This window comes from Oryzias latipes, chromosome 3, assembly GCF_053564925.1.
Source record: "Oryzias latipes strain Hd-rR chromosome 3, Olatipes_Hd-rR_3.1".
NCBI classification, from domain to species: Eukaryota; Metazoa; Chordata; class Actinopteri; order Beloniformes; family Adrianichthyidae; genus Oryzias; species Oryzias latipes.
Genome location: NC_136239.1, coordinates 31,614,683 through 31,626,808, shown reverse-complemented (window position 1 = coordinate 31,626,808; position 12,126 = coordinate 31,614,683). Strand labels below are relative to the sequence as shown.

General features: G+C 40.2%; 1 long non-coding RNA gene across 1 annotated transcript in view; it reads left to right on the top strand.

Annotated features, from left to right (window-relative positions):
• Nucleotides 1-12,126, top strand: part of LOC144991002 (uncharacterized) — a 44,140-nt gene that overhangs the window by 27,063 nt on the left and 4,951 nt on the right. The gene's annotated exons all lie outside the window — the stretch shown is intronic.

The window sequence follows — 12,126 nt, the reverse complement described above, 5'->3', positions numbered from 1 at the left end:
TCCACCCTCAATACACACATCAAATGCAGCTTAACCAGAGTTAACACAGGGACTACCCTGGAGGTCAGGTACCCCCTCCACAGACACAGGCACCTCTCTCTCATCTTATACACAAACACACACACACACACACTCTCTCTTTATCTCACTCTTTTGTCTGCCTCTCTCTGACACACACAACTACTCAGTGACTGGCGGTGAGGTTGATGGCTGGTGAGGCACTGACTCCTCTGGAGTCAGATTTACGATTGTAAAAACGGAATATTTCCCCATTCTCAACATTCCTCTTTCAATGACCCTTACACCAACAAATACTAAAACATCTGGACAGAGCATCCTTCTGGTGTCTAAGTAATTCATATTCACAATTAGCACATTAAATACATTACATTTCAGTTGTGTGTAGCATAAATTAATTTTAACCTTCAGAAAAAAAAAACTTATATAATTGTTTTAAATGTAATGATCAACTTTTTGCATGAAAGCTGATAATCGATGGAGTATTAAAAATATTGTAACAACTCTGCTTGTACATCACTGTAGCGTGGAAACAAGCGCTGACCTGCTGATCAACTGGCAGCGTCGAAGAGCTGTCCGTGCCCCACCTTTCCGGTTTCTGAGCCCAATTATGTGAACACACCTATAAACGGCCAAACAGCATGGACATCACTTCTTCTCACAGCCCCCTCAGTCATGGTTTTACACCCAAGATTCCCCACTTCCCATGAGTCTTAGGGGCTGAAGGTGGGGCTAACCCCCCGGTCGCCACACTTTTCACACAAGCATGCTCAGTCAGGTGTGTTTTCCAAACTACATCTCAGAATGGCTTACCTTGCTGCAGTGATGTGATGATGATCTCAGTGGGATTTCTCTTGTTTCTAATAATCCTCTGCAGATCAGGTTTACATTCAGTTATACCCACTCTGAGCAGTTCCTTTACGTGACTGTCAATCAGAACGGACCAATGCCTTGATTTCACGTGTTTCAAGGCAATACACAGGGACTCAGACATATATTGAGGAGAACATCGACAGCAGCTTGAGAGCAGCTCTTTTTACACACAGGTATTTTTCCGTTCTCCAAAACGTAACAGGGCGTCCTTTCAAAGAGATTTCAGCTCAATCATCTCCGGTTCACTCGCTGCCTCAGGCAGTGACAAGCGGGGATCTCAGGCAGTCAGTCTCTGCATTAGAAGGATCAATGAAAAAAGTGATCTGCGGTCATTTCTGCTGCAGGTCCTCAAACCGCAAAGTAAAGTTTCCATCCAGCAAGCAGCATCACATTCTGCGCTTTATTCATTTTGATTTCAGCCTTCTGCTGTGAGCGCCGCAAAGAAGGAAAGTGGGATAATTGCTGTTTTGAATGTGCATTTTGAAAAGCTTCAAGTTGCTAATGAAGGAGACAATTTGTTAATAAAGGAGTTGTCCATAGACTCTGGAGGGAACGGAACGCTGCCTTCAGAGCTGGGAATGAAGCTGGTCTAAGAACAGCCATGGCCAACCTGTCATGTGGCATCAGGGTGGCCTGGAGCACTCCAGGAGGATGGGTGACCGCTTCAGAGACAGCAGTGACACCAGGAACGTGTGGCGGGGCATTCAGACCATCACGGCCCGCCCCTCAGGCCTTCAACAACTCAACCCCTCTGCTGGACCAGCTAAACACCTTCGTTGCCCGCTTTGAGGCAGACGACAGCACCCCAGCACAGAAGACTCCTCCCCCTACCAGCGACCTGGTGCTAACGCTACCACGTGACAGCGTGAGGCGCTCACCGGGAAGGATAAAGCCACAAAGAGCCCCAGGACCTGACAACATTCCTGGCTGTGTCCTGAGGAACTGTGCTGATAAGCTCACAGATGTCATCACCAACATCTTCAACGTCTCACTGAGTCAGGCTGTTGTCCCCTCATGCTTTAAAGCCACCAACATCATCCCAGTCCCAAAGAAGTCATCTCCCTCCTGCTACAACTACTACCGCCCAATCGCTCTCACCCCCATTCTCATGAAGTGCTTTGAGCAGCTAGTCATGCATCATATCAAGTCTACCCTCCCCCCCCACTCTTGACCCCTACCAGTTTGCATATCGGTGTAACTGATCGACCGATGATGCCATCTCCACAGCATTCCATTTAGCCCTCACCCACCTGGAAAATAAAGACTCATGTCAGAATGCTGTTCCTTGACTTCAGCTCCGCCTTCAATACCAGCATCCCCCAGCAGCTCATCCACAAGCTGGACCAACTAGGACTCAATACCTCTCTGTGTAACTGGCTGCTGGACTTTCTGACAGGGAGACCACAGGCATTTCGTGTCGCCAACAACACCTCCAACACCATCACAACAAAAACACAGAGGTCCCCCAAGGATGTGTGCTGAGTCCCCTTCTCTTCACTCTGCTGACTCACAACTGCACCCCAACATCAAGCTCCAACCTCTTCATCAAGTTTGCAGATGACACAAAAGCGGTGGGTCTCATCAACAACAATGATGAGACCACCTAAAGAAGTGAGGTGAGCAAGCTGGCTCTGTGGTGCAAATACAACAATCTCCACCTGATTGTGGAGGAGACAAAGGAGATGGTTGTGGACTTCAGGAGAACTCCCACCCAGCACACTCCACTGATCATCAATGGTGCTGCTGTGAAAAGGGTTAGCTGCACCAAGTTCCTGGGGGTGCACATCTCCGACGACCTGTCTTGGAACCACAATACTGCATCACAGGCCAAGAAAGCCCAACATTCCCTGTACTTCCTCCTCAAACTAAAGAGGGCCAGAGCATCTACAAGGGCGCAATCGACAGCATCCTGACCAGCTGCATCACCGTGCCTGCACCACGTCCTGCCAGAGAGAGACGGCAAAGGCTGACTCCAGGACGGTTTCCTCCATCAGGTGATTAGGAAACTCAACTCCCTCCCTGCCCTACCCCCTCTGCCCCCTCCACTCCCTGCTACAAACTCACACTGAAAAACTTTCACACCTGTTCAGAACATCATCGTCACCAAAGACTGCCATCACCGACTCATCTACTTACTGTTTTTTTTGCAGTGTTGTAACTTTAAACTGCCACTTTTCATTGCTCTTTTGCACTGTTTAGATTGCTGTTATTCTTCTTATTATACCTTATATATTTTATTATTTTATTAGCTACTTGCACTGTGGGGCGAGAGGTTTAGTAATTCATCTGTGCTGTATGTCTTGTGTATGCAGCATATTTGACAATAAAGCTGACTTTGACTTTGACAATTTGTGTCATATCAGGAACAGTTTTTAATTTTCCCCGGGATACGTTTTGTTCTGCCATGAACAATTTTACTGCTTCCAAAAGCTCATAATAATAAACATAGTGACTTGCCATTCCGCCAAAATACTTTTATTATTTATTTTTAATACCCTCTAATGGATTTGAGTGTGGTTTAAGAGGAATTAAAAAAATATGAAATGATGCACAGTATATAGAAAATATGAGAGGCAAATAGCCACATGCTTATTGGCCGAGAGCCGCATGTTCGCCACTCCTGCACTAGTAGACAAATAGATCCATGTATGTCTTCATTTTCCTCGTCTAAGCTGGAATCTGGCTTAAAACTGTTCTGCTGGATAGCTCCAATATTGCTCAGTATTTTTGTTGCACTGACAATGTTGGAGTTGTGGGGGACTGTAAGCTAGCCTAAAAGGGTGTAAAGAAAGAGATCATGGGAAATGAGTGCAGCCTTATTCCACGCCAACAGTCCCACCCATAATTCAGAGGCAGATTTCTGATGAACCCCTGCTGTTCTGCACAAACTTTGACCTACAAAACTACAGGCTACCATCTCTAGGCTACCGTTTTTTTTTCCTAAAAACGGCATAAACATACGTAATTAAAAGACCACTGGGAACACTTTTAAAATTGATCAAAAGATGATCGAATTTAAAACTTTTCCTGTTATGGAACCGTTTTAGATGAATGAGGATTCTTCAAAGATACAAGTTTGTGTTTAAACTATGTGTCTGTCTCATTGTTTACATGAATAACTAAAAAGATTTTCCATTAAAAGTATAAATTTGATGCTCATTATTTTTCTGTCTGGAGATGATTGTCTGTGTAAGTCTTGCCTTGTTTGATGTTACAGGTAACTCCAAGATGTGCTGTAATCTGACTTGTCGAACTCGGTCCACTTTGACACGTTTGGTAATTTAGACAAGACGTCAGTTCTGTAAATCTGGACTGGCTACCATGTCTCTAACATGAACATAGCAGCACCACAGTTAATGCTATTAGTTACACCTGAGCATTTCCCGTCAGCCAAGATGTTTGGCATAAGATAAAAAAGGTCTGTTGTGTGTTTAAAGGTTAATGATGAGTACAGAGTCCTAAATGCTTTCGGGGACACACCACCTGTGGCTTTAGCTCTCACACACAGCTTGCCATGGTCACTGATTTGCAGACAAATGTCAAGGAAAACTCAGACCAATTGAAATGCGAGCAGCTAGAAACTTACGGACAGTGTGAAATAGACATAGCTGGACTGAAAAATCTATCTGCTCTGGTCATTCTATTTACCTTACAGGAGTGTGACATTTGCTGGTAAAGGCTCCAGCCACTGGCCTTACAGTACAGAGGGAACAGAAAACGATTGGATAGATAGAATGCAACATCAACAGCAGCAGCAGCAGCAGCTTTAGGCTTCTTGATGAATTAAAGATGGGTTTACGGATTACTTCAATGTTTGAGGGGTTATTGGCTCAGGATCTAGGTTAAAGGTTTCCCTTCATCAAAGCTCACTGATATATGAACATTGATTTTGCATTTGTTAGCATAATGAAACAGCTTCGGCTGAAAATAGATTTCTTGGCAGTAAAAAGATAATGAAAATATAACAATGTTAGTCATGATTGCTGACCCCCACCAGCCAATAATGGAATAAACACGAATCACAAAGCTTTCCCGTTTTGGATTTAATGAATTTCTGCTGTCCACTTAGTGTTGTCTGTGTCTTTTAATGCTCAAATGGGTGCCAAACTTGGCTGCGAAAGTGTGCTATTGTATAAACGATTTTATCTTTAGCCTCCTGGTCTTTAAAGCTTGTTAGTAGTTTAAGATAAAGACAACTGCTTTCATTCAACCATTTTATTCCTTGTGCAACTTGTCTTGAATGCAAAATCTGAACTCCGTGTGAGAACAGCTGTGCTTTTTCAGAGAAGAAAGGGCAATATTAAAATCACATTTACACCTGGGAATCTGGCCCCTGTCGCCCTTTCAATGATTCTAATTTCCTCAACAATTATAATAAATGTCACAAATGCTGTATTCAGTTTTGGGATTGGCCGCCTCCAACAGCTGGCATGAAGCTGCTAGTCAGTCTGCCACAGATGATTGTGCCTAAGCTTCCACTCAAACGGCGCTTTTTCATTTATGGGGCTTTTTCATATTGGCAAAAACAATTTTTGCCTTCGACCACATGCCTGCTGCTCAGCAATGAGAGATGGAGAGTCTTTTCCAATGTTTCCATGAGGAGGTGGTTGGATCTGTAGGGAGGTGTTACTGAGCTCATAGTCGGGGCCGATCAAAGATTTAAAGACAAACTGGTATAGAAGAAAGGAAAAAAAGAAAAGAATTAATCATGTGTGGATGTACAAGCTGTGTGAATGCGGCCTGAAAATAAGATGGTTACTAGGATGACCCTCTGGGGGGGAGGACACCCCTCTATGGGCACAACCATAAAATTTATAAAAAATGATTAGGCTGTGACTAATTACCCGTTTAGTGTCGCAGAAAGTTGTTAAACAGACCATTGCCTTTTAATACCTGAAATAAGAATTGGAATTAATTAACTAGAAATGTATTCTTCGACACTGCCAAGTTTCTTTTTCACAGCTTCGAAAAACACATTGCCAAAGAGTTTGCACCTGCGGGAATATGAGTATTAATGGTATGTTAAGGGAATCTATTCTTCTCAGACTCTGTTTCTTTTTTTGAGCAATTAAATGATATAACAACCATAAGCTGCAGCTATGATATATATAATAGAAGTAGAGGTTTATTGTATCCGTTAGTGCCAAATTAAAGATCATTAAATGTAAAATCCACAATGTTTTTTTTTTTCTTTTCATTTGTATGATTTAAAACTGATAGACAAGTAATATTGTCCCAACTTTATTCTGTGTATTCGAGCTGAGAAAGGTTGATTTTTGTCAGCTAACACCTTTACGGTTGACAAGACCAACTCCATCACTTTTGTAAACACCTCCATCGCTCAATGACATTTGCGCTGCATTCCAGCAGCAGAAAGGTAAGACACGTTCACAAGCACAACGCTAGGTGCTTCATCATCCTTAAACACAACACGTCATGAGCATCCACTGCTTCCTTGAAAATAAATCTATGTTGTTTGGAAATTTAATCATTTCAGGAAATTATATGTGGAATTCAAAACCAAGATGAATACTGGCCCTTCAGCGTGTAGAGAGTTAGAGATGGTGGCTAATCTCATGTGAGTCCAGATTGTAATAGACAAACTTGTTACAGTTATGGGTGTCAAACCGCGAATGCTGATGATTGGTTTGGGACTGGAAAATTTGAGTTTTCCGCTTGACTGGCTGTGCTGGTTGATGGACTGATCAGTCTTGGATGTTAAATTCTACAGAAGATGTAATCCAGAAGATGTAATCAGTGATTGATCATGTCCAAAACACTCTGACACTTTTAAAAAAGACCCCTTCAACATTCCTACAAGTCTTTAAATCTTTAATGTAGACATCAGAAGCACAGCAATGTGCTTTGTAAGATGTAGCAACTGAGAATTCTTAGGTCCAAAATAAGTCTTATTTGTTTGGTGTTTGGTGCATTTTTCATAGATGAAAGTTTGAATATTTCAGTTTAAATAAGAAAACAAAAGTTACATTTGAACATTTGAAATGTGCATTTTATTTTACAAAAATCAATGAGAAAAAAAGTAGACCACTTCAATTTAGAATTAAGATATATTTTTTTAGTACCTTTTCAATTTTTTTATAGCTTTATATACAGAATATTTGTTGTCACTTTCCAGTGATGTTTTCCCACTCTAAATGCCATTACAGAAGGGATCAAAAATATCTTTTCTGTCCATCAGAGCTCAGAATTGATATGATCCCAGGTCAGTAACAAGGATTGTATTTATTTGGCCCCTTTTAACCCCCCCAAAAAACTGAGTTTAGCCTCTTTTTTTTAGCATTCTTTTGTAAAAGAATCAATGAGGCCATAGTAGAAAAATTAGCAATGATTAAAAAATGAAAAATCTAAACTCTCTGTAGCCACAAACGTACCCGGGTACTCTGGGTCTCCCTATAGACCAGTCCCCATCCTGGCTAACATATAGGGTTGTGTCAGGAAGGGGGTTCCAGAATAAAACTCTCTGCCAAACTGAATGTGAATCGGTGAAAGCTGATTCACTGTGGAGACCCCTGAGAGGCCAACAAAAAAACAACAAAAAAAAAAAATCACAAAAACTGAAAACAAATGAATTAAACACTGTTTGGGTACTGCCACACAACTGTTTTTGCACTATTTAATATTCATTCAAATGTCAACTTGACATGTTTTCCTCTTTTATAACTTTTGCAGCACATTATTTTACCCATTAATACATTTTCCATCCACTGTCCTTAAAAAAACAGTTAAATGAATTATTTACAGAAAATCTTCTCAGATGATTCAAGATTCACATAAAAACAACTATTGCAATAATGAAGTTTCTTCAGAATGTGTGAAAGAAAATCATAATGTGTGTATGCGCTGTGAGTAATTTATCCGCCTATTAAAAGTTAGTAAAACCTAGGCAGAACGTGCACTCATTTGATGATTCCTCCAACAATGCCAGCAGCATTGTATTTTTAATTGCAGTACAAATAGGCCAGTGGCTGCAACACACACAATGTAGTGCAACAATATCGCCACGATTAATTGGGTGTCATAGAAATTCAGTAATCACAGGCAAGCCATTGCATTTCAAAACCTGCTTGGAAAAAAAAGTTTAAAAAAAAAGAAGCTTGAAACCATGTTGAGTGACCCAATTTCCCAAAATATCGACACTGTCCACATGTTAAGTTTAGCAGGCATGATCCAATTTCCATGAGCCCAGACAATGTGCTCTCAACTGCATTGTCTGCACTGTGATGTGAATTGAAAATTTAACCACTATGTATGTCTCCACGTGGGTGAAGGATTTTTGCTTTTGATTTTTTTTAATAAATGTGTGCCATTTTTAAGTGCACAGAGGATTTGCTGTTGCAGATTTGGTGACTAAGGCTTTTTTTCTAAACAGTTTCTTCTGGTTAAAACTAACCCAGAACCTGTCGACTCAAATGATGAGGAACTAATGTTGTAATGAATGGTTTTAGTGTCAGACTGCACAATGAAAGCCAAGTGTGTTCTCTGCTGTTGCTTAATTTGATTGAGCACTCAGACAGCAGAATGATCTCAGAATGATCAGATTACATCTCTTGATTGTAGCCCTGTAATGAGCAAGTGACCTGCCTGATGTGTGTGTAACCTTTCCCAAAAACTAATAAATGTGTGTTCCCCCAGTGATATTTAACAGAACCTAGCACCTTTATAGAGTAGATTGATGAAAGAAAATTGTATAATTTTAACCAAAGATTGTTCATGGGGTGACATCACCTTTTGACGTCTACTGAGCTGATTTAAAGCCAGTTTCTGAGCTCTTACCAAGTGAGTGTGATGTCACCCTTAGAAAATTACTTGCTTCAGGTTCCAATCAAATTAAGTCAATTCATTCACCATTTTTTCATGATACAGACTTTGCCATGTTGGAATCAGAAATCATCAGTAAGCAGTGATTTGTCAGTTTGTCTAAGTCAACGTTGCTATAGCAACACTCTCTGCAATCAGGAGTGAGGTTACTTGAAGTCCACACCCCTATCACTTGAAAGCGGGGTTGGAAGAATCTGTTTTCAAAGTTTGATATCAGACCACATATATTAAGGCATCTGATTGGGCAGTTTATATCTTAAAAACAGGCCCAGATGCTCAGTACCAGCACACTTAAACAAACTGCTGACATTGCTGTGTTAAGCAAAAATTAGTCTGGACTCTATTTCTGTAAATGTAGAATATCACGTTTTTTAAAGCAGTAATGGAGATAATATGAAAGATTTTATGCTATAATACATTATTAGCCTTTTTCTTGATTCTTGTTTTATTCTTGTTTGTACATGTTACTATTGGAACACAGTTTCCCTTGTGTGTTGAGGTCAACGACCCTAACATTTTATGTTTTTATGTGACTTTCTTGTGGAAGGTATGTTGAGGTCAGTTGTATACTAAAATTAGACATATTAAATTTATGGCCAACTTACTTACCTCCGCATCCTGAGGCTGCATCCTGCACTGCAGGGGGCAGCTCCACACTCCAGCATTGCATGTTTAAGGTGTTACAACTTGTGGAAAATGGTATCATCAAAATTAATCTACTACACCACTTCCGTGTATGCATGCACACATGGAGTTCAAGTTTTTCAACAATGTCTTGATTGTAGGAACATTTTTATGTATTTGCAATATCAATGCCTAATTGATAATTCTGTCAATTTTAAAACGGCTTTTTCTTTAACCTTGATTTAGGAACAGTTCTATTTTATCTAATCAACAACAAACATCAATAGAAAAAGTCCTACCATAAGAGAACATTAAAACTTAAAGGAATAAATCTCATGTTGCATTTGGCTTTGTCTTTCACTTCCTTATTTTTGTCATTTAATAAAAATTCGGGCAAAAGTATCTTTGTTATTGACTTATTATAATACTCGAAAAAAGATGTAAGCACCTTTCTTTGTGGCAAAGCTTATCGTAAGATACTCCTGTACATTATCAGGACTCCCCTAACCTTTAAGACCTTTACACATGCAGACCTGCATTCAAAACAAAAAATCTTTTTGTGAGGTATTGATTTACGCAATGCCTACAGTGGCGGGATCTCTCCGCTTTGAATTAAAAAATTATGAAAACTTGTGGCCAGAAAGACAGCGTATACTGCTTTTGCATGGCAGGTCTGTCTTGCAAAGTATGACACAGCCTTAAATTTACATTTAGTTTTCTGTTCAAGACTTTTAATTAAAAATGTTTTAGAACTAAGATACAAAACGAGCAGAAGATGAGTCGGGCTCATCACAATGCGAGGGTGTATTCAGAATTGGCACATTTGGTCTGCTTTAAGTGAACCCGAGTTTGTTTCCCAGATAATATGGAACAATCTTTTTGTCTGAATACACCCTACATTAAGCTTTGTTAGAAAAATAGAACAGCTAAAAGAAAAAGTTGAAAAAGTAAATAATTCCATTGACTTATTTGTGCACAGTAAGCTAGAGAAGAGATCATTGTTTAGCTCTTTTATTTAACATTTGGCAGGTAGTTGTGCATCTAGTATTGGATAGTTCATTCTACCATTGTAGGGTTGCCACAGAGATTAGCTTATGAGTGAAGCAAGGACCACTAATTCCTGTTCTTTGGAAGACTGCAGACACGTGGAGGACTTACAGACCAGGTATTGTGTTAAGGTAAGAGGTGCTGTTGAGTTGGTCATCCAGTAAGTGTCATGGCTTTAAATCTGAAGAGAAAGGGTGACAAACAGTAGTGGAGCAGTGGTGGAGAACTGGATTTCTCTCTTTGCCAGGATGCTTTAAAATGTTACCCAGATAAAATGAGATTTGGGTCATTAAGAACTGTGCCAGAAATACAGAGGTTCTATCAGAGTCTCTGAGAAATGCTAACTTTTGAAACTACACTGGTAAACACCAAGGAAGTTGTTGAGTGTCAGGAAATTTGAATTGTGTTGAATGCTACTCGTTTGGCAGAAAATGTGGTCGGAAAGGTGCCAATTGAGAAACATATGTTAATGGTTTGAATAACGGCTGGGGTTAGTGTGGGTACCCTTGTTAAAGAGAGAGAGGTAATGGGGTCAGGTACAAATGTGATCGTGATGTTTACGAGCAGTCCTGATGTCTCTTGGTCAAGCGGGTGAAAGAGAAAGATGTGTATGTATGAAGGTATTGTCAAGCCTTCTGGTGTGGGGGCCTAAGCTGCCTACTGGGTTGTAAAGAAACTGGCAAAGCCATAGGAGCCTTAGGAGATGTAGGTGGAGGAGATGGAGGAGGGCGTAGGAGAGAGTGAATTGTCGATCATGGATCAAATCAGTGCAAGAAATTGTAAATCGAGGTGTAGAAGTCAGATGAATGTTTTTAACAAAGAATGATAGGAAAACAACATTTCAGTGTTTCTCCCAATATGGTCTTGTTCCTTAGTTTCAATAAATAAAAATTCTGAGTTCTTGGCAGAGATCCATCTGTGGGCAGTAAAATGAACATTTTATACCTTTATGTGTCCTTAATGTACTGAGTTTAAACCAGAACCCCCGGAAACTGAGCCATATTGCAAACAGCAGATTAGTGATTTCTAGTCTTGAAAGCCCTTCTAGAAAGAAGAAAAGGAGAAACATTGATTCAACATTTAGATGAGGCTAGGATCTCTGGCCTCAATGGTTTTTTTTTTCAAACTGCACTGAAAGCCCTCTTCTGCTTTTGGATCAATGTAAATTGAACAGCAATGAAGCCTTTTTATGATCTAACTTAGCATCCTACCATTCACAGTGTTTTCGATTGTTTTTGAAAAGAAAAACAATGCATTAACTCAGGTAAAAGCAAGCACTTCTACAAAATGGTAAAGTTTTGTTATGTTATCCCCACTGACATTCAACGCAAAGATATTTTTAGATGCAACTCCTAGCTGTTACGGATCATTTGTAAACGTCTTTTCCCAACCACTGCTTAAATCTTGGAGAGAGTATTAAAGTTGCTATTAATTTGTGATTATTATTCTAGATTCTTTGAAGCACCTTATTTAATGAGATCCCACTGATATTAATCTCTTGACATACCTCTGAGCTACTTTGTCAGCAAGCCACTGTGAGTGCGCAAAGCATTCCTGACACCAGACTAATTGCAGTCATTTGAGAACGAATCGCTTCTATAATGTATTGGAAGAGCACAACAGCACCCGGCTACACTGTACGCCTGGTGACCCACTTTAAAGCTGGAGTACATAGGAGGCTGTAGACACACTAGAAAACTAATTGAAGCAGAGAGAGAACAGCAG